At 42.5% G+C, this 23,985-nt stretch overlaps 1 long non-coding RNA gene across 1 annotated transcript; it reads right to left on the reverse strand.

Annotated features, from left to right (window-relative positions):
* Window positions 1-453: 453 nt before the first annotated feature.
* LOC139626411 (uncharacterized) lies at window positions 454-19,911 on the reverse strand. The gene is made up of 3 exons (XR_011692251.1): window positions 18,439-19,911; window positions 9,938-10,059; window positions 454-533 (listed from the first exon to the last, which is right to left on the reverse strand). It is a non-coding gene; the product is annotated as an uncharacterized lncRNA (long non-coding RNA).
* Window positions 19,912-23,985: the final 4,074 nt, after the last annotated feature.

Consider the following 23,985-nt stretch of genomic DNA (forward strand, 5'->3'; position numbering starts at 1 on the left):
TGAACAATCACAAAACAAGAACTGAAAGCTGTCAGGACACATTTCAAGTCAACCTCTACGCCTCTACTCTGAGCTTGGTTGATGCAGTGGAACAAAACGAGTGTTTTTAGGTGGCATTTCTGGAGGATGCTGACTAAATGACTTACACAAGTGAAACAATGACTGCAAACTAAGAAGGTAATTTCTCTGAGTTACACTCTAATGGTCCCTGTGAGTAAACAGGGTCATTGCACCATCAATTAGGACAGGAACAAAACAGAAAAAAACTAATATCCTTGGATATTCAAACACAGTCCTGAAAAGCAACAAAAGCACTTAAGAGGCATGATGCACCTACACAAGGTTGTTGGAATGGATGCAAAAGAACCAGCTATTATCTATTCAATGCACTCCACACACATGGCTTATGCACAATGTCACGTAATGACAGAAGGTGAAGCTGAATATTCTTACCTTTTGTCTCATGCATCCAGCATTTGTCAGCAGCCACGGAGCATCACTGACTAGGCTGCATTTGGGCCTCAGGAATTGACCTGAGAGCAAGTACAAACAGAAACAAGGACATAACGCTACTTATCACTGTAAACAGGTAAAAAAAAGAAACAAAAATGAAAACCCTGACACTGAAGATGTCCACTCATGTTTGCCTTTATATTTAAATGCAGTGAAGCAGCCATTCAGAGAGCAGCCTGTTTGATTTGAGCTCTCTGGGAGCAACTGGCTCCATTCCCCCATGTTAATGTAATCATATTATCACACAGGAAAGCTATTGTCATATGCCTCTGTCAAAAGAGTAATGGAAATGCTGGCAGGCTTTATATAAGTAAGAGAGAGAACGGGGTCTTGCATAAGAGCAGAGCAGTGTAAAAAGCCCATATGCAGGACCTAATTTCACGCAATCAACAAAGCCACTTTGTGTCAAACCTTTGCTCTTTTTAAATCCTTCTTTAAAGGAGCTGCAGGCCTCTGAATCAAGACTTGGACAAGCCTCGCAGAAGCCCACAATTTCATTTCACACTGAATGGAATTAGCCAGTGGACCAACCTTACAAAGTGGCTTTAAAAGATTTTAGTTCCGCTCTGAAACACTCAGCATGTCGCTGCTGTGCAATGTGAATACGAAGATGGGAGCATGCACGTGTCTCTGCAACTGTGTGTGTGTGTGCATCTGAGAGACATATCTAAAGAAATAGATTTCATAAAAGGTCACGACTAAAATGTCCTTTTACTTTAGAAAATTACCCAGTAAAGCTCCACTGCAGGACCAGCCTATACTATCAATATGTTCATTTCCTCTGAAGCCAAGCATTTGATTCTCGCAATCACTGCAGAGAGAGCGTGCCTGAACTCAAGGGACAGGCGACACACAGACAAACAGATGACTACCTCCTCTCCTTTGTTTCTGTTTATTTTTACTTACCTGTCTATACATTGATTTTATGCATCTTAGTTTTAGAGATGATATTCCTAAAATGGTCAACAATTCAAAATGAGCTCATATGCATAAAAAAGCAAAACTTGCCATCAAGCATATAATTACTCCTCAGTTAGATAATTTGATTTTGCAGTCTGTCTCCTTTTGTTTTGGTTAAACATCTCACTGACTCACCCTTCTGTTCATCTCCTCTCCCTCTCATCCATAATGAAGCTGACAGATTAAGAGAAGAGGACACAAGGAAGGAGGACAGAGCAGCCTGGAGCGAGGGAACAACAGAGGGAGAAAGAGGGAGTCGATGTTTTGTGTTTGCTGCTGTGTGGGTCTGGCTGTGGTCCAGCAGGGCCTGAGGACCCAATGTTGCAGCTCTGATGAGAGGAGCTCTGCAGCCCCACTCTTCCCTCTGTTTCCACGCTTTCTAACACTTCACTCTTCCAACCATGTCTCCAGCGCCCACAGTTTCTCCCCTACCTCCTCACCTCCTCTCGTTCGCCTATACTTGTTAGCTTCCTCCACAGCCCTCGCTCCCTCCCCGCCTGCGCCCTGCCAATGTGATCCATGTGTTGTGCTACAGCAGAGACTTGCTGAGGCAGCAGAAAGAGGGAATATTTACAGATCAGTCAGATGGGGTTGAGCTCGTGCTGCACACTCACAGTTCCTCGTCAATCACTGTTACAACTGCTGCAACGCACAGGCAGGGACACTGGTGCAGACAAATATAGGCGTTTCAGCAACTGTGAGCGCACACACACACGCACGCGCACTCACCCATATGTTCATACAGAACAGAACTTTACAACATGCAAAAATCTGAACATGCACACAGGTGTGAGCAAAACTGCAGAAAATAACACTGCAGCATCAATGTTAGTGTTAACTGCTGCTGCTAATATACTACAGCTAGTACTCACCATATTGTAGTCAACAAACTCACTGTTTTTGATTGGATTTGATTTACCTTCACTACTTACTTTGAAGAATATAAAAATGTTTTTTACAAATACATTCATTCATACAAACAAAACGTCTTACACAAGCATCCTAATGACAACGTTTGCCTGAAGGAAATACACTCTAAACTCAGCTATTTATATAGATCAAGAAATATTTGAGAACATGAACAAACCAAGAAGAAGAGGAAAAGAAGAAGAAGAAGAAGAAGAAGAAAACTGTCTGCATACATGCAACTTGTCAATTTTGCTTTCATCAGCACAGTTCAAAGACTGAATTGACTGAATCTGCACTTTTCTGGCTGATACCAGTTCTCCAAGCTTCCTCTAGCATCCACGTTTTACCATCTTTCTTCCTCTTCTCCTGATTTTCTTGCCTCCATTCCTAAACCTGTGGATATGTAACGGATGAATCTAGTCCAGCGGGAGCAGAGGCACAGGCAGTGCAGAAACAAAAACACACACACACACACACACACACACACACACTGCAGCGTCTCTAAGCAAACAGATGATGCTGCCAAAGAGAGGTGTTGCTCCTGCTAACTCTGTCAGCGCAACAAGGTCACCATCCCAAACACAGGCCACGTGCGTGTGTTTGTGCGTGTGTGTTTGTAAATTTGTGTATGCATAGGTGTGTGGGAGTGTTTGTGGGTGCGTGAATAGCATGGGGGACCTTGACATCCACTTTCTGAGTTTCATACCCAGCTGGAGCAGAACTCCCACACCCTGATCAGCATGTTGCTGTGCCAACGTCCCGCCAACACCCCGTCAATCACACTGACCCAGTCCACCCCCCGACTTTCGTGCACGCACGCACTTCCTCCTTCTATCATACCTCCCTCCCTCACCTGCCGGTAAGGTCAACAGGAGCCATAATGTCGGCAACTTGGCTGGCGTCATGGTAACTGTTTGCCTGGTGACGGAGTCATTCAAGGACAAACAGTCACATTGTATCAGTGTAGATGTCCTGACCTATTCAAAACTTTATTTCATGCATGCATTACATTTAAGTTTATCAGCTCTCACTTATCTGATGTGACACTCACACTCGCAGGCTTAATGTCACGCTTTAATGCCTTTAAATAACACTTAACACTAATTGGAAATGACACCAGTTATCAGTCATTTTAATGGTTTTCCTCCAAACAGCCTGTGTAATTTATGTGTAGTATATCACCGGTGTAGCCAGTAGCACAGCGTCAACTGGGACATTTCACCTTTCCCAACACAAGGTCCAACTGAAGCCAATCGAAGCCTGTTGTGGCTCCGAATAACCACCGCCCCATATGTCTATGTACTTAGATAATAAAGTGATATCTGGCACATAAGATAATTAAAGAATTGTACTGGAGCAAAATGTTATCTCTACTGGCATCAAGACCGACTATTATTCTCTCTCTGTGTGTGTGTGTGTGTGTGTGTGTGTGTGTGTGTGTGTGTGTGTGTGTGTGTGTGTGTGTGTGTGTGTGTGTGTGTGTGTGTGTGTGTGTGTGTGTGTGTGTGTGTTTTCTCATATTAAAGTCTGTCCTGGGAAAACAGACAAAATAATCCATAAATAAGAGATAAGATCAATGCCAGGCTTTGATCTACAATCTGAAAGTGATCATTTAGTCACAAACATTTTCAATAGAAACTATACATCAAACAATACCTGTGTAATTACTGTTGACAGAGACTTGGGAGTAATACACAGACTGTAAGTGTTTAGTTAAGTATAAAATGATGGGAAATACATTAAAGAGGCAAGTCTCAGCTTTCATTTGAATGGGTTTAGACAGAACTGTGTGTGGGGGGTATAGTCCTTTTCACACATAGAGCCCTATCTTGCATCCAGCACAAAGCAGTGCAAAGCACAACACAAGTATCTTTGTTTGTTTCAGACCAATGCAGTTCTCATTCTCCCGTCCAGCACCCACGTTGTTTAAGTAGCAAGTACACTTGCGCCCATTTGCACACCCATGGGTGTGTTGGTGTTAACATGAGTTGAGGTCAGGCACATTGTTGATGCATTGTTATCTTGAGGCAGTGGAAGGAGATTGCACAATTGACCAACACAAAGCTTGTCTTCAGTCAGCGTTGCAGTACGGCACTGTTATTTTAAGACACATTATCAAGAGAGTAACGTGTGTCTACAGAGGCGGGCGCACAGAGCACAGTCTTTCTGCCTGTTACATACAAGCAGAGTGTGCCATAGTGTTTCCCATTCTTGAAGCTGTGATGTTGCTTACATTACTGCCGTTACTTCTTTGTGTGTACAGAGCTGCTGCATGTGGACTGGCCTCAGAATCTAATTCTGTGAGAAACACTGCACTATTATAGCAGCCATCCACCAAGGTGCAAGTGCACCTGGAAAGAGAGCTGGATCTCTGATTGGTTTACTCTATGTTAAGCTCAAAACTCTCTCATGATTAATTAGGAGACTTAGTACAACCTTTTGAACCATGCGCCTGGCACAGCAACTGTTTTTTCTGCCGTTAAAATAGCAAAAAATGATATAAACACAGGAGCCCAAAGTTTTGAGGTTAAAGAGCAACTGGACAGATACACATGAAGTCCAACAAAATCCTTATTTTCAATATTTTGTGTAAAATGCTTTTCAGTCAGTGACTGCATGAAGTCTTTAATCCAGACATCAAATGCTTTGTATCGTCTTCAGTACATCTATTGGTCAAGTGTTTGTGGTTCACTGGTTCATACTTTTACTTATCTGTATTTTCTGTCTTTATAAACGCTCAACATTTCTCATGTTTCTTCTCCATACATCTGCAAAGAGAAATATATCATTCCCTCCCTTGTACGTGTAGTGTCACAGTTAAGTTGCAGAGCACACAACACTTCCGCACGATTCATGTTTTGCCAAAAAATTGTAATATTAATATTGTTGTTAATTACCTGGGATTTTAAAGAGAAAAAAAGCTGGAGTCTTGGTCATAGCTCTGTTAGGAACCCCTATCACACCACAGAGTGTCTCTCCTGCCAGGCAGCTCACACCACTGTCACACTGGACCTCAGAGCATTGGAGCAGCCAACAGAAATGAATGGAGCTGCCCTGCCTTGTGCTGCCCTCTGTTTTCCTACTTCCATCACAGTAAGTTTTGCCATTTTAAGACAAGAGTCTGTTTATAAAGTTTACAGCCTGCCACACTGTTGATGCTGCGTTGCTCTATGTACTGTGAGGCAGCTAAAGATGAAAAAAAAAAGTGTAGTGAGTTCACTCGTGGTTTTCTCAGCTGATGAACTGCTGCATTTACTCATTTGGGCACTTTGTGTTAAAAGTTCTACTGTATATCTCCCAGTTCTTTCTATATTGATGTGAACCTGCTCAAATTAAAGCAATGAGATGTGGCTGTGTAATGCAATATCCATCATTTTTATTTCAAATTGATTGCACTGAAACCTCACAGCACCTGTGTAACTCTCCAAATACTTAGTCTGGCCTGTACGTGTGCCTTATTTTTATAACAGACAGCTAAAGTCCTCTTGAACCTGATGTTCTCTAAGAACCTTTACACAACCGCAGTATTGGAACAAAAAAGGCCATGAACTGTAGTTTCTTCCACACCCGTCACAAGGATTTAAATTAACACCTCAGTGAATATGCAGCATTAACACAGATCTTGGTATTAAACATATTGCCTGAAACTACAATGACCTGACGCTGCTCTCTGTAACATTTTCTCTTCACAGAAAATCACTTTACTCACACAAACAGACATAAAATGAGAATTCCAGCCTGTATATCTGTAAATCTAGTAATAAAGAAGATTAAAATGATCATTTCGGCACATCTGCAGCAGCTTCAAATGACAGATGTATAAATAAATAAATAAAGAAATAAATGCAGAAATAAATAATTAATCTGACTTTAGCCTGAGATAGGATCGCCCACCTAATTAACATATAGACTCAGAAATACATAAATGTAGAAATGCACAAAGAAATAAATGTAGAAATACATAAATAAATGCATAAATATATAAATAAATAAAATACATCAATACATGTAGAAATACATAAAGAAATAAATGTAAACAATACAGAAATAGCTTTTTTTTCTATCACCAAAATTGTTTTATTTTGCATGTCATGTCATTTTTGGTCCCTCATAGTTATAAACATTGTGGTCATACCTGTGGCCGTTCCTATAGACCTGTCATTTCTTTTGGATTCACAATGCAGAGCAGAAAATAACTAATAAACTCCATTTCTCTTGCAGGTATAATAATCAGAATGATTAGATTTACCTCCTCTCATGCTCCCTGCATGCTGCTCTACACATGTCTGTTTGTCCATCTGTATGTGTGTCACACTTGTTTTCAGTGGTGGAGAGGAAGAGGGCCTGGAGTAAAAGTTGAGCCAACTCTGAGCCAGACATTAATAATTGAGGAGGGCAGGAGGGGAGAGAATGGCTCCTGCAATATTCATATGTCATATTGACTTGACTGCTAGCCACTCGCCCATGCACCCAGTACTTATGAAGTCTCACAGATGACTGAGGATGCAATGTTATGTCCTCCCCCAGCCTCCTCCTACATCTCCCTTTCTTTCCCTCTGTATATTTTCTCATCTTTCAGCTATATGCCACCTCTCCTCTTTCTCCACTCCCTCCCTGCTCTGCCATCTTTCCTTATGCTTCCTATTTCCTCTCCTTCCTACTGCCACTTCTTTTCATCTCCTTCATCCACTGCCATCTCTCAGAAGAGCATGGCATGCCCATGGGCCAAATTCCATTACAGACCAAATTAAAGTGATGCTTCTCAACTGCATCAGCAGACAAAAGAAACACAAGTGCACACCAGATACACAGTGGAGGGTTACAATCTCTCTCTCTCTCTCTCTCACACACACACACACACACACACACACACACACACACACACACACACTACCCTGCCACCAACCACCCATTACACAGAGGTAGATGAATATCCACACATCGCAACCTCAGAGGAAAATGGCTAACTAACTTCAGGTTGTGTCATCACATTTGACCCCTCCCCAAGTGTTACATCACTGTCAGAGCTTTCGAAGTGTTGCCAACTAAAGACCTGCCCTTTCTGCTTCCCCATTTCTCCAGGCCCCAGATGCATTCTGTAATTAGCCATGGTAATGGTAACATGGCTGTGAATAAGTAGCCAGCCGCCAGATTGGTCCAAATCTGGGCGGACAATTTGATGAATTAGACAGTAAAGCAGGGAGAACCATCGTTAGTACCAGCCATCTGCATTTTAGCATCAGCCATAAAATATCAAATACTCAGAAAGAGTTGGAGTGTTTCTGAGGTCAACCAATTATGGAGCGCTGCAGGCAACACTGGCTGCCTTTCAACGTGATTAGATCTGAACTCACCAGAGGACATCCGGTCCACTTGTTCTCTTGTACAGAGAGCCGAGATTAAAAAGCTCTGAATTAAATAAAAAATATATAGATATTTTCATATGCTGTAACCACAACGTCTGCTGCTCTTAGCAGGAGTAAAGAGAGAGAGAGCTGGACGAAAGGGGATTTGATGTGAGGAGAGTCCCCCGCATCTTCCAAAGCAGCCTCAAGCTGAGAGCAAGAACCAAGATCACGGAGATGTAAAAGATCACTGCTGCTGCTGTTAAAACTACAACATCAATTCCTGTGATTTGCATGTTTTTACTTGAAGGTCTTTAATAAGCACAACATTTGTCATGACCCCCAGTCCAATAAAACCCATAACATTTGTTAAAATGCATAAATTGAAAATGAGGCCACTGTGTTAAAACAGTCCAGAAAACCTGTCTTTTGTAATCAGCCAGGATTTGTTTCTGTAACAGAATCATCATGTGCAAGGACCTGACAACAAGATACAAGATTCAACGCTGATCATTCCTGGGGCACTGTGCGATAACCTAGATGTTAATGTGCGTGTAGGGGAAGTGGCCTCAATTGTGTGTCTGTGTGTGTGCACGTTATGGAACGTGGCAGGGAGTGGAGGTGGGTAGCGGGTGTTGCAGTACGTCACCTCTGCTCTCCCTGGGGATAAAGTAATAATAATTCTCCACCAAGCTGAATAGATACCTCCTCAGGGCTCAGACAATACATGGAGGAAACAAACAATTCACACACACACACACACACACACACACACACATCAACTTGAAAGAGCCATAAACCACCAGCCGCCCACACCGTCTTCACTGAGCCAGGCCTGTAACGTTACTCTGCACCAACACTAAGTTAATCACAAACACACACACTATCAATTTGTGAAACACAGGCCCAGCACAGTAATAAATATGTAAATTAACCCACGGGTTGCATGTGCGTGTGTGTATGTGTGTGTGTGTGTGTTGGAGGACACAAACAGTACCCACAAGGAGAGTAGGTGTAAGCTTTTATGTCATCCAGTGTTGAGATGACACATCCTACAAAGCACAAGTTCACACCAATCACACACACACACACACACACACACACACACACACACTCACAAAATGACCTATCCATGACAGCAACTGTGTACAGATGGATCAACAAATACAAATGGATCAATTGGAAAACAGTGTACCCCCCCACCTCCCCTCCCACCAGTCCCCACAGACACACACACACACACACACACACACACACACACACACACACACACACACACACACACACACACACTCTCCATGACTGTGACAGTGGGAAGGGAGAGGGGTGTCTGTCATTGTCCTGTAAGGGGATATCGGAACTGATGCTGGCGACTTATCCACACTCTTCATAATCCATTGTGTGTGTGTGTGTGCATGTGTGCGTGTGCGTGTGCGTGTGTGTGGAGCCGACCAGGCCTGGTGTTTTTGATAAGAGCTGAGGGCTTAGTCCTCAGTCACAGGGACACACTCAGAGCATTAATGAACCCACAGCACAGAGGAGAGCCTCTGCCAAAAAGGTCTTTATCAGCCACTAGGGGCTTCTGTGTGTGTGTGTGTGTGTGTGTGGGAGTCAAAGGGGGAGAGTCCCTGTATCTTCATGTTTTTTTTCTTTTTAAAAAAAAATGTATTTTTGGAAAAAGTGATGATCAAACACAGTCATTCTCCACACACACACAGAATGATGTGTGTGAGAATGATGCTGGAGGTTGAGATGCAACACACAGCAGCTGCGAGGGCACATCCATCACACAGACAGCTTTAACTCAGCCTGTGAGAGTGTGTGTACAATATCACAAGTTAGTTAGCTGAGTAACAGGGCGATTCTGTTACCGCAGCAACCAAAGCCAAGCAACAAGGTGATTGAAAGACAGAGTATTATAATGGTTGTCAACATGAGGCGGTGGAGTTGGATAGATGTCATAAACAAAATGGGCAGACCTGGACAGACTGACAAGAGGAGGAGGAGGAGGAGGAGGAGGAGGAGGGAGGGAGGGAGGGGACAGGGTGGCATGGTTTTCAGAGAGGAAATGTCTGGGTGTCTGTCTGCAGCAGACTGTTGCACAAGGAGGACAGTGATTGTAGTCCCACATTTCTCATATAGACACAGAGTACAAGAACAAGCGACATGCACTTCAAAGTGTACACAAAGGCAGCAGAGAAAACACTCACCTGCGTGCAACACTGCAAAAAAACAACACACAGTTGTCAACTCCTACTTTTTGATGAATGGCTTTTCTTCCACTCTCCCTGTGATTTGTCATGTTCCAGTAACCAGGAGGCATTGCTTTCATCTGCAAAAGGTACAAAGCAGAGGGAGGAAGGATGGTGGCATCAGGAGGGCTGATATATGGCGTCTGTTGAGCACCTGAATTTTGCTTATCATTTACTTTTGAATTATTAAATAGAATCAACAAATCAATCAAAGAAGCAGCAAGTCAGTCATCCAAAAGAGAGAGGGATGAAAGGGGACCAGGGGGAGTGTAACTGGAGAGAGGTTTTCAAGTGTTTCAGGTTTAGGACTGTGCATTAAGAATTTATGGGATCTAAGTAATGCTAGTTTGAGATTACAGCAGGGGAGGAGTTCACTCAGCTGTAGAGTGATGCTAGTGCTTGGTGGGGGGGGGGGTCTGAACTGTGTGTACCATCTGAAAGTGGGGGGCATTTCTCAGACATACACACACACACAGGAGGAGGAGGAAGTTGGATAGTGGGGGGTAGACTAAATATTGTCTAGGAAAACATCTACATTGGAATGTGGGTCATTTAGAAATCATTTAATATTAAATCGCTTTCTTTTTGGCTTGTGAACCTGAAATTTAGACACAGTTAACTAATCAGCTAATTATCAACTTATTACATTCTATTATTGCAGTCATGTCTGCAGACATATAATACTTTACGTTAATACTTTTTTACATTATTTTGTTTTCCCCTAATTACAAAAAGAAAAACACAACTGAGAGAACGTTGGCTGGTAGAATGCATCCAAGTGACTTGTCTTTGCCTTTGATAGTGTACCCACACACACACACACACACACACACACACCAATGATATTTCTGTACAGTTGTTTGAAGGATACAATTGATTATAACAGCATGAGCAGCTCTCATGGGGGAGAGCTGCTCTTTAACTTGGACACAAGAACAGTGAGGAGGGTCCTGCCTCAGGACGTCCACTATGCTCACATAACATGTCTGGTTCCTTTAACAGCCTCTGTCTGCTTCCAAAGCCCTGCAGTAATATGACAGTTGGAAATTCACTATTTTTTGTCCACCTGCCACTCTGCTTGGCGAAATGCAAAATCCACCAGCCACTCCTTTTCTTTTGTGTATGACTGCCTGTGAAAAATAATAAAAGATCTACAGAATTCTATTTATTTATTATTTAAATTAATAGACTTCATTTTAGGTAAACATTTTTCATTTCATGAGGTCAATATTTAAACTCTTATGTAATGTATATACACTCATGCACACACACACACACACACACACACACACACACACACACACACACACACTATTTTATGTGTTGGACAGATTAAACAAAAAAAGTAATAATCATCTATAGCGGGAGTAAAGAGCTGGACGATCTCGAGTCAGCAGGTCACACAGGTTTCTAGATCTGAGACGAGACCCTCGTGTGGTGGGCTGAGAGGTCAGGTTGATCTGGACATGTCTGGTTGATTTAACCGCTCCCAATTCAATCCAATTTGGTGAAAACCAAATTCTGAAAACAGAATTTGGTGAATTTGAATGTAGATAAATGTTATTGTCTGAATGCAGTGATCAGCATCAGGCCAACTACTTAGATTCAACAGCTTTCAACAGATTGGACGATCCCCATGCTCATGTCAGTGTCTCGACTTTGCAGATTCTGGGTGAGTTGGTCAGGCAGCTTGAGCTTGGTCTTCATGAATACAGGTCAAGGCCTTCAGGTTGGAGCCAGGTCTGTGATACATTTCTGAGTTTCATCAAGGTTCAGCTATGTAGCCATGCAAACCTTCCAGTTCTCTCTCAGTCACTCCCTTGGTTTTGTAGTTTGTGAGCAGTATCTGGGTGGTTGTCAGGAGCTTCTACTTCAGCAACTGTAACAGTGGAGGCTTGAGGCTGAGAGTCATGCATGAAGTTGCAGAGCATGAAAACAGCTAGATTCTGGCAGGTTTGGAAGTAGTGGTGTGCTATGTTTCTGCTCTGAATTCAGCCCTGAATCTTTACACAAATTCAGTCAAACAAGAAAGTTGTTTAGTTCAAAGGCCACTTTGAAAAATAAGTTAGCTCGATTCATTAAATTCCACAGAACCTAATTCATCACAGTCAACTGACCTAACCTTTTAACATTTGAGTCATCTACACTGTTAATTAGCCTATTTGTTCTAGGTGCTGGGTAAGTCCCTGGAAACCTCTCAGAAAATGGTCAATGGCTCTAAAAAGGTGAGACACCAACCTTGTGCCCTCAACCCTTGTTGATGTTAGGAGGCCCTGTCCCATCATCTTGAAGCTGTACTTTAGGTTTTCCCTATTATGAGGGGTTTTACAATATTTACAGCAGCATATGTTCAGGCTGTTTAGCTTGATGGTATCGTTGAAAGCTAATTCCAGGCAGTGAGCCACACAGTGAATACCATGGAAATGCATGTTACTTCCTCTCAGCCTGCTCTCCTGCCATCGCTGACACACCATCAGTCACACATGCCACCAACTTGGCCTGCCACTCCTCCACAGACCTCCCTCATCATGGTATCTATTGCCTAGGAAATGTCTGTCTACTCTCTCTACATCCTGTATCCCTATGAAATCGACCTCCACTTTGCCTAGGTTGCTCAGGTACACATACAGCATTTCCTGTTCCACCACAGCAGTGTCATCAGACACAGAAAAGAATATTTTCCCCTTTTTTCTCCCATCTAGTCTAGAAAATAATAAGGAAAAATAATGAAAAGTAAAGTTGACACTAGAAGTTATTGGATAGCTATTGTTACCTTTATGCTAACTAAACATAGCTAGCTTGCTCGCGCTTCACAAAATAGCCTTCCTTTTTTTCACAAATGGACATTCCTAAACAGTATGCTCATCTTCTCCAACTGGGCTGTCTTCAGGCTGCTAAGTGCCTTCGCTGCAGCCCTGATTTTCCATGTACTGTCTTTCTTAGCAGGATGTGGCATTTGGATGATTCGCGGTCTTTTATGGCTTCAGATTTTAGGTTTTTAATCCCTACAATGAAACTATTAGTTCTCTTATTGGCAGCCGAAGCGTGTTGATGACGTACAGAACAGAATATAGTCTGACTTGTCTCCTGGTAAACAAACTAGTCACAGTACTCTCCTTTGTCAGCTTTTCTCCACTTCTCATTAAAAAAAGAAACAGTTTTTGATCTTCGCCTCTTTGACCAGTGTCTCCTCCTGGCAGGTTTTCTCTGTAGACCTCTTCACCCCTGTGATGTAACACCACATTGTTTTTGTTTGTTTGCTACACAGTTAGCCTATGCTACTTGACCTGAGGTGATTCCTTTTAAACCCTGGTTGCTCGTTAGTGTTCTATGCTCAAGTTGCCTTGGCAACCACCTGTGTCTGCTCGTTAATTTGAAACAGGCAGAGCTGTGATTCATTGTGGCCTTGTGGAATGTCACAAACTGCTCTGCATTGTTTGTTTGTTTGTGTGTGTATGCTACTTTTAGTTACCCACCACTGAGCAAATTCACACGTCATGACACAAAATCACCTGCATTTGGCGGGTGGCGGGTGCTAATTCCCCACCCTGAGTAATAGCAATCATTACTGCACCCAAGCAACGTGAGCTTACACTCTCACTGACACACACACGCACACACACACACACTGTCCAGCAGGTTATTAGAGCAGCAGTGTAGCTTATTACCCTGCCTCAGCACCACTCAATTATTCAGCCTTAGTCCACGGGGAAAGGAGAAGCAGCTCAGTGTGCTACTTACAACACGTCTAAGTAGGCCAAAGAGACTGAAACTAAAGTATGGCACGCAGACGCACCACAGCATCACCGAGCAGACTTAGGAAACTGGGAACTCCAAGCACAGACAACACATCTGAGGAGATGCTTTAGCAATTCAAAGTGTGTGTGTGTGTGTGTAATGGTTGAGTCACTTCTGGTGAATGGATACAGTCACTGGAGGCCAAACATCACTGACAATTAACAGCCCCTGAATTTCAACACAGCCCGAACTCTGCCTTCATTTGACTTATTACATTTTCATCAGTTCATGGAGCCGTAACAAAATACTTCCTCACCATTTCCAAATTTACCCTTTCTGAGAAAACCAAGGTATTTCCTCTCAAAAACATTCCTGTCGGGCCTAATTAATAAAAAATAAAGTACACTCCCAGTCATAAACACCTTTGCTGGACTGCCACAAACCACAGAGGACAATAACCCCATATAACCCCCTTGCATGACCCCCAGTAGTTTATTAGACATTTTGACAGTCTTGTGGAGAAATACAGAGAGGAGGCAGAGAGGCTGAGAGTAAGAGAGGAGAGCCAGCAGACCTATTTTAGAGTGAGATTAAGCAGAGCTGTGTTGAAGTAGAAGCCCTGACCAACCAAGCCATGATCTGGGGACTTATTAAAGACTCTTATTAAAAGTTAAGGAAGGCCCTAAGAACCTTACAGTAAGAGTGGGGGGTGAAGGAATCACAGTGGAGGGGGTGATGTGTGTGGCGTAGAGAGGATCGAGTTTAAGCTCTTTCTTTCCTTCCTTCTATTCTTTCTTTAGTCTTTCTTTTCTCTAGTCAGTTTTCTCACGCACACACACACACACACACACACACACACACACACACCATGACAATCTCCCTCCCCACTCCCCCACACTCTCCAACCAGGTCAGCTAAATAAAGTCCACAGTTTTAGCCTAATTTCTGACAGCCCGAAGACTGCACAGAAACACAAGACAGGAACACGCACGCATACACGCACACAACTGCATGCACTTAGTCATCAAGTGCTAGTTAAAGATTTCAGAGCAAATCCTTTTTTCCTGCATTACCAGGCAGTGTGCAGCACAGTCACTGAGCATAACAAAGGCTAGTGCTGGCTGATTTGGTTCAGTGCAGTCCTGCGTAACTGCAGCCTATCCCGTAGAGAGTGCAAGGAGTGCTGTACCACCTGCTTATTGATCAGTTAAAAGATAAGACTTGCTAGAGCTAAATATCTGACGCCAAGGGGGGTGCTGGTGTAGAGCTGCCTTTCTACCTTCCCAGGAACCCCAGGGACACAGATCGAAGACCACACTCTGTATTTGTGTGTGTGTGTGTGTGTGTGTGTGTGTGTGTGTGTGTGTGAGATGGAGAGATATGATATTAAACAACCAGTGACAAAAAAAGTATAGCCTATCCTTCTCTGTTTTGCCTTTGTTTCTCCTTCTCCCTAAATACTACCCATCATCAGCGCTTTGTCCTTAAAACCAGAACAGGCAGGAAGCATAATGGAAACCATGGCAACGAGACAGCAAACAGACAGCACTGATTAAGATGAGTGAGAATGGATGGATGTATGGATAGATGGGATTTTCTGAGAGGACAACTGAAGGGGAGGTGAACTGAGAGGATATGTGGAAGAACAAAATAAGATTCTCAACACTTGTTTTCAACACCTCCCCCCTACCATGCATGTTGGAATAAGACAGATGCAAACACACACACACACATCTGTAGGACATAGAGGAATAATATGCACCACTGCTTTGGTTTGATATGGGCTCTGTGGGTTTTTCTTCACAGTTTCCAAGTCTAAGCTATCAGAGTTACACATTAAACATGTACAGCCCACAGAATTCAGATGGACTCCAACCAATGGAAATCCTGCAGTTATTCACTAAGGTTTTGGCACTAAGTCTGTTTTATGGACCTCAGCTAACAGTATGTAGTGGCAGGCATTAAGATTTCCTCAGATGTTACGCTGGTTTTCTCCCGGCAATAAGCTGGAATTATAATGTCAAAATTTAAAACAAACGTCACAGAAACAAACGTATGAGGATTAATGTGAAATTATTCTAATTTATTCCAGGCTTAATCCCTCATAATATCCCTGGTAAGTAGCTGTAAGCAGGCAGGCGCACATACACTCAGTCTTCCATATAGACACACATACATACACATACAGTAATGCCTAGAGCCTAGGAGACAAAAAAAAACTGTGGCCCAGTAAAGCAACAAAGTTTGGATAATAAAGAAAGACATGAACAATAATATGGAGAATGTTTTAGCCCAACAAGTTTTAATTTTTACAATTTTCAGCCTAGTGAACCATCATCTAAACGACTGTACTCTGAGAAACTTCAGCTCCAGTTCTCAGCCAATGACTCTGCTTCTGTCTGGAAAGGGCTCAGACAGATCACTAACTACAAACCTAAACCCCCCCACTCCATTAACGACTTCCGTCTGGCCAACGATCTGAATGAGTTCTACTGCCGCTTTGAAAGACAGTGGGACAAGCCTGACACTAACCTCCACATCAGAGCCACATCAGAACCCCCCTCCTCCTCCTCTACCAAAGGAACGTCTCTCTCTATCCTGGAGAGAGATGTCAACAGGCTTTTTAAGAAGCAGAACCCCCGCAAAGCAGCCGGTCCTGACTCTGTCTCTCCATCATCCCTGAAGCACTGTGCTGATCAGCTGTCTCCAGTGTTCACAGACATCTTCAACACCTCACTGGAGACCTGCCACGTGCCAGCCTGCTTCAAATCCTCCACCATCATCCCTGTCCCCAAAAAACCAAGGCCCACAGGACTAAATGACTATAGACCCATTGCCCTGACCTCTGTGGTCATGAAATCATTTGAGCGTCTTGTCCTGTCCCACCTCAAATCCATCACTGACCCACTCCTGGACCCCCTGCAGTTCGCCTACAGAGCCAACAGGTCTGTAGACGACGCCGTCAACATGGCTCTCCACTTCATCCTCCAGCACCTGGACTCCTCAGGGACCTATGCCAGGATCCTGTTTGTGGACTTCAGCTCTGCCTTCAACACCATCATCCCGGCTCTGCTGCAGGACAAGCTCTCCCAGCTGAGCGTGCCTGACTCCACCTGCAGGTGGATCACCGACTTCCTGTCTGACAGGAGGCAGCACGTGAAGCTAGGAAAGCACGTGTCTGACTCCCAGACCATCAGCACTGGATCCCCGCAAGGCTGCGTTCTTTCTCCTCTGCTCTTCTCCCTGTACACCAACACCTGCACCTCCAGCCATCAGTCTGTCAAGCTCCTGAAGTTTGCAGACGACACCACTCTCATTGGACTCATCTCTGATGGCGATGAGTCTGCCTACAGGTGGGAGACTGAGCGTCTGGTGACCTGGTGCAGGCAGAACAACCTAGAGCTAAACGCTCTGAAGACAGTGGAAATGATAGTGGACTTCAGGAAGAGCCCAGCCCCACCCACCCCCATCACCCTGTGTGACTCCCCCGTGGCTACCGTGGAGCATTTCCGCTTCTTGGGAACCACCATCACACAGGATCTCAAATGGGAGCTAAACATCAGCTCCCTCATCAAAAAAGCTCAGCAGAGGATGTATTTCCTGAGGCAATTGAAGAAGTTCAACCTGCCAAGGACTATGATGGTGAACTTCTACACCTCCATCATTGAGTCCATCCTCACCTCCTCCATCACCATCTGGTACGCTGCTGCCACGGAGAGGGACAATAACAGACTGCAGCGTATCATCCACTCTGCTGAGAAGGTGATTGGCTGCAATCTTCCGTCCCTCCAGGACCTGTACGCCTCAAGGACTCTGAGGCGTGCAGGGAAGATTGTAGCTGACTCCTCCCACCCTGGACACAAACTCTTTGAGAGACTCCCCTCTGGCAGGAGGCTGCGGTCCTTCAGGACCAAAACCTCTCGCCACAAAAATAGCTTCTTCCCATCTGCTATTAGCCTCATCAACAAGGCTAGAGAGCCCCACTGTTGCTGATCAATTGCACCAATCACCAGAAAAAATTCCTTGTATGTGAAAACATACTTGGCAATAAAACTGATTCTGATTCTGATTCTGATTCTGATCTATAGTATGTTATAGTAATAGATTGAAAATGAAGATGGACGTAGCCTCCGCGTCACCCATAGGTTTCTGAGGAGAAGTTTTGAAGCTCTGAGTGAGCTACCGCCATCTTGGCTGTGCCTGACAGTCTAACTCCCGGCTAATTCAAAGACAGGCAAAGAGGTGGGGCGTGTATGGAGCAGAGACTTCATTCATGTCAGTTTAATATCTGTTGCAAGCATTTGCTTTCGTTAGCATCGTTAGCGCAGCTGCACGTCCTGTTTGAAGGCTAACTAGGGTGACCATTTCCATAACACCAAAAAGGAGGACATTATGCGGCATATCAATAAATTACTATGGTGTACATAGGACTCTGGTATACTCTCATTTATAGTACAATTGTGAGTGGTTTAAAGATGATGTTTGTGTAGCTGAATAGGCTACACAAACATACAGCGGCCGGACAGGGCATTGAAAATCCGGACTGTCCGGCCTAAAGCCGGACGCCTGGTCACCCTAAGGCTAACCCAAGGCTAATTAACTTGCTGGCTAATTGGCTAGTTAACAAGCTAAGCTAACAAGCCAGGTGGGGTGAGCAGGAACACATATGCCTGCTAATTAGTGCTAATATATAAATAAAATAAAACTCCAATATCACTCACCTCAAAAAAACTTCCTCACGCTCTGTTCGTCAATGAACTGCACAACAAACCGTGTTATTTATCCGATGTTTCCATGGAAGATCCTCCAAAAGCCAGAAACAAGGCGGGAGGTCAAGTTCAAAGACTGCAGTCAGCTGCAGTGAGCGGAGCAGACACTGTGAAGGCTCTCACCCGTCACGCCCTCAGTTATACATAACTTTAAGCCCTGATAAAATGTAAACAGGTGATTTCAAATTTCAACATGAGAGTCTATGGGGATTGACTCACTTTTGGAGCAGCCTTGTTCAACATTTTTCTCCCCACCAACTATTGTTCCCATGTTAGCTGGAAGACCCAACACACCCATGTTGAACCCACGCAGGTGTTGCCACTCATCTACCTACTAAGACCTGATTGTGGGTGGACACAGGCCTTCCTGCTGGATCTCCTACCCTCTCCTGTCAGCATGGGACAATTTATATCTTCATCATTATTTTTTTTCACATCACAATCACAGCAAATTATGGACAACAAGTTTTTATATAGCTGTACATAGTTTGCATACGATTACCTATGAAGAGACCTGTATCTGTCATCCCAGAGGAGAGGACAATACAAAAATAAGATTCTTCTTTGCCAAGACACAACTGAGCTCAGTTTAACATCAATATAAGATTTTGGCCATTTTTTCATATTTCTTTATCTCGACTTCAAAGAACTTTGGATAGTTTTTCTGTCTTGATCTTGTCTGAAATAATCAGCCCTTAAGACAACAGTAAGATCCTAAAGAAAACTTGAGTGGCTTATAAATGAGCCTGCCCAACACCTGAAATTTTGATTGTGATCAAACGAAGGCTGCTTTTCTTGTATTTCTTCCCTTATTCTCAAACTGGACAGGATTTATTTCTCAGATCTTGATGTCTTCTTTTGCTCCCTATTTGTCCTAACAGGGTGTTTAAGGAGAAATAAAAGCTTATTTATTTCTGTGAGACAGCTAAATTTTCCTCAGGGCTGGTACATTGAGTTAGATGTCCTTTGTAATTCCATGATGCTCAGCATAGCTTCGCTCAAAGAATTTGAGATGAGATCTGATCAGAATAATTTAATTCACCAATAAAGATGTTGGCAGATGCCTTAATCCATGAACAAAACGATTGCTTTTTCCTTCAGTGGCAGTAAAAACAATGGCAAGCCTGAGCCTCAAATGGGATCAGCAGACACATCTCAGTTTAGGATTAATACGTCCTCAGATACACCACGGTTAAGAAACTCTTTACTACACAACTCTTTAGTACACAAGATACCCATACCTATCATGCAACAAAATGACAAGCTGATCCTGTTTATACAACACAGGTGATAGTGCAGACCATTGTGCAGTCTCTTAAAAAAAGGGTGTGTTCATGTGCTGGTGAGAGGCTCTGAAATCTGATATATCAGAGCTTCTACCCTTGCTTCACGAGCCAGTTATACTGTGTTCAAGTCAGTCAGAACAGATGCATGACAGATAAAAGTGATACTATAGAGAGGATAATGTAAGTCTGACCATCACAACAACTATAAATACAAATAGTGACATGTGTGAATACTCTATTCTGTAACTGTATACTGTGTACATGAATGAACCTTTTTATATAAGTAAATACGTGTGGATAGCAGCAGCACTGAAGGTGTTCTTGTACAGTACTTTACGTCTAAATGCTCAACCAGGTCCGTCACAGTTTGATGAATTTGCCTGACATTGACTGACAGTGTTTTGGCCTGAGTTCTTCTCTCTCACGGTCTTGATGGATTCAAGAGAAGAGAAGAGGAATATGATGCGCTGCTGCACTGACGGACACAGAGATGAGGAGATTTTTTAAAAGGCTGTGCTGTGTTTTTTTAAAGTGGACCACAAAATTCTCTAATCATGGGTGGCCAACCAAAAGTTCTGACAGGGTTTTAAACCAACTGTAACAGTAAACTTTATCACAAGAGGCAAATGTAGGATTCTGAACACACAACATGTATTTAAAGTTAAAATTTCAGTGTCACTTTTGATGTAATTTCATTGTCATCAACATGTTTGTAATCTCATATCTTCACTACCTGGCCCTGAGTAAACTATACCGTTGTGTGCAGTTAATTTTACTACCATAAAAAGAACGTGTTCATATCCTAATACACTTACCCTGAGTTGTAACTTGATGTATGCGCTCAAACACTGAAAGCTACCAGTGTCAAAGCACCTGAGGAAGACTGATTTAAAACCATTTAATCTCATCTCATTTCCACATCCTCTAGTCCCCCTCTGCTTCTGCAATCTTCCCTCCCTCGCTCCCTTCATTACCCTGCACCCCCTCCTCGTTGAAAGACCAGGAAGAAAGCTGGTTATTCAGATTCAAATCAACACTGACAGAGAAGCAGATGTAAAAAGAGGGAGGGGGTAAAGAGAGCTACAAAGTTTGTACCTGACGTTGTTAGTATTAATGGGATTCCACTGCGAGGGTTGGGATCGATGCAGTCAGATGAGGGACTGTGTTAACATCCTAATCTCTAATAGCATCAGAGCAGCCAGACTATAAAAAACCCTCCACCAGTTCAAGCATGAAAACACACACACACACACAAGCACAGATCAAGGTGATAAGGCAAACAGAGAGGACACGAGGAGCCATTAGAGGAAGCCCTGTACTGTGTGTTGAAAGAGAATACCTCGATGGCCTCGATGACCCCACGCCAGTCTGTTCATCACTGTGGTTCACACAAAAGCAGCTCAGCTCCCAGGAAAAACCACAGACAATAACCATGACAAAAAATATGCCAGATGTTTTGAATTATCTTCAGTTTTTTAAGTAGATAGTGGAAGTCAATTTCAACCATGGTTGTGCTAATTTCTGAAGCTCTCTTTAATGAAAACTTAAAGCTTTACTGAGTGAAGAATGATTCTCTCAGGCTAACACTGTGCAGTGATTAATGCAGACATTAGCTCACATTAAAGCTGCACTGGACAAGGGTTTTATGTGGGTAAAAAAAAAAAGCACTGTGTTATCAACCTACTTAGATCACACACCAGGCTGCACCAGGGAAGAACAACCCGAGCGCCACATTTTTGCCCTATTTTCTAAAAATAAAATTTGGTGCCAGGTATGTAGAGTGAGGGAAGATGCACAGGAAATGACAGACTGAAAACTGTGGAGTGAAATACAAAAACTGCTCCTCGACAGCTGTGATAGAGTTTACTGAGATGTCTATGAATAACTGGTTTTTGTAATAACTCATAAGATTCACTGTAACTATCTAAGAAGCATATCTCCAACACGGAGAGAAGTAACTGTTACAAGAACTGTAAACTGTTCTTACTGGACTGGCTATGACCTTGTCCTCATTGCAGTTTGGTTTAACAGGCTGTGTGGAGGAGGGAGTGTTTTAGTTAAATCTATTACTGTATGTAGAGTCAGAGATTCATACTATATTACGTAACTTTTCCATCCTTTACACTAATGTAACATATGACATATATGTCCCTATATCAAGAATGATGTTGCCATATATGTCACTTATATTATTACCACATATATACATCCTCTGTATATATGAAGACATTAGTTTACAACATATATGAAATATCCATAGTAAACTTTGCATATGTAGGCCACGTATATTAAAAATATATCCCATATTATGGATTTTTATATAGTAACAACATATTGCAAACATGTATGTTAATAATATATTTTCAAATTTATATATGCAGGTTTATTACAACAACATAGTGTGATGAAGAGTGCTTCATCACCTGACTTATATGGCACCAGGCACTTTTGACTGTAAGGGTATGGAAACACATGCACTTCAATAATTGCACAAGCACTTTAATAGGAGCAACAGCACTTTATTGAAGATTTGCACAATACATTTGATTACATTGCATTTTGCACATTTGTATAGCTATACGTTGCACTAATGATTGGAATATTTGTCTCTATATGTATGGTCCTTTTTAATTTTGATTGGATGGCAGGTGCTGTGTAGGCCACGCAGCTCCACCTGGAAGAGAGGGACATGGGAGTAAATGTGCAGCCATGTTTGAGGGAATAAAACAATGAGCTTAGAGCTAAGCCAAAAGAATGTAATGGTTGATGTAATGTGTAGTATGTGCAATAAGTGTATGAAGGTGCAATGAGGGAGCATAAAGTGTGTTAACGACTCACCAGTCTCTTTGTCTTCAGGGTGTTCGGGCAAAAGGCTTCCCCAGACAACAGACCACATGTTTTATAGTTCCGGGGGTAACCAAGTGTAAATTGGTGTGGGGTGGTTTAGATGTGTGTATTTTATTGTAGTAGATGTAATGTGGTTTAGTGGGGTTTTGTTCATTTGGTAGTGAAGAAATGAATGTGTATTTAGGGGTGTGAGGATGTGTGTGTATAGTTATGAGAAAAGAAAGGTGTGTATGTGAGCAGGCAGTGGATCCCTGTGAGTGGAGTCTCCCGAGGTCATTAGCCGATACACAGTATAAAAAGGCGCCATTTTAACGATGCTGGGTGATGCTTGCTCCTGAAGATGGTTGAATAAAAGGCCTCATCTGATACACATGCCAAACCTGTGTGTGAGTCATTTTATCGCTGTATCGTCCAACCGTAATTGTGGTCCATCTTACACATAGCTACATATAAAAACTCTATATGCTTATATATGTTTTTCTTATTAATTTCTCATTCATTTTAAACATGTCTATCTTCTCATTCTGCGAAAGTGGTAATATTAACATACACTGACAGGCTTTGGGATGGTTATATATTTATGTAACATATGTCTACAATATAAGCAAACATACATAAATATACATATTTGTATGGGCTGGACATATATCTCAATATATTAATTTACTCCAGGTTTTATATATAATTTTTACATGTGTTTTTATTCTACCTGCACATATAATGTATGTCATATGTGGAAATTCAATATATGTACATTATATTTGCATAAATGCCTAAAGACAGTCTAACAGCTGGGCTTTTATATTTGGTTGAAATGTGTATCTACATCATCCCAAATGGTCGCCTGTAAATGGCATCATATCCTTTATGCACATGCCTGCTCGAAGCGTCAATCCAGTTTTCAGTACACTTTTTAGATTTTGGTCATTTATAATTATATATTTTAACCAGATGAAGGATCTTAGTCATCAGATGTAGTTATCAGCTCGCAGCCCGTCCAGGATGGTTTTTAACATGAAACTGCTTCATTCAGAGTTTTTACTGGTTCTGATCACTGGGTCCTGGTTTGTTTTGGAGAGGAGGAGACCTCTGTGTATAACTCAGCTCCTGACACTGAAGGAAAGACATGAACTCCCATGATCCCATGCTACTTCTCAAAGTCACCAAACTCTTTTTGTCTTTTGTATTTGTTTTGATCAAGAGACTCCATAGCAGCGGAGAGTGGAGAGTGAGAGTGTTATATTTTATTTATCAACAGCTGAACAAAATTGTTTCATCCAGAACAAAAAAAAAAACATTTAAGGTTTAAAATAGGCTCTTAGAATATTCTGTATGATTTAACTACAGTATTTGGCATTTTAGAATA

The sequence above is a fragment of the Trachinotus anak genome, unplaced genomic scaffold (genome assembly GCF_046630095.1).
Source record: "Trachinotus anak isolate AG129_WGS33_773 ecotype Australia unplaced genomic scaffold, CSIRO_AGI_Tana_v1 ptg000010l, whole genome shotgun sequence".
NCBI lineage: Eukaryota > Metazoa > Chordata > Actinopteri > Carangiformes > Carangidae > Trachinotus > Trachinotus anak.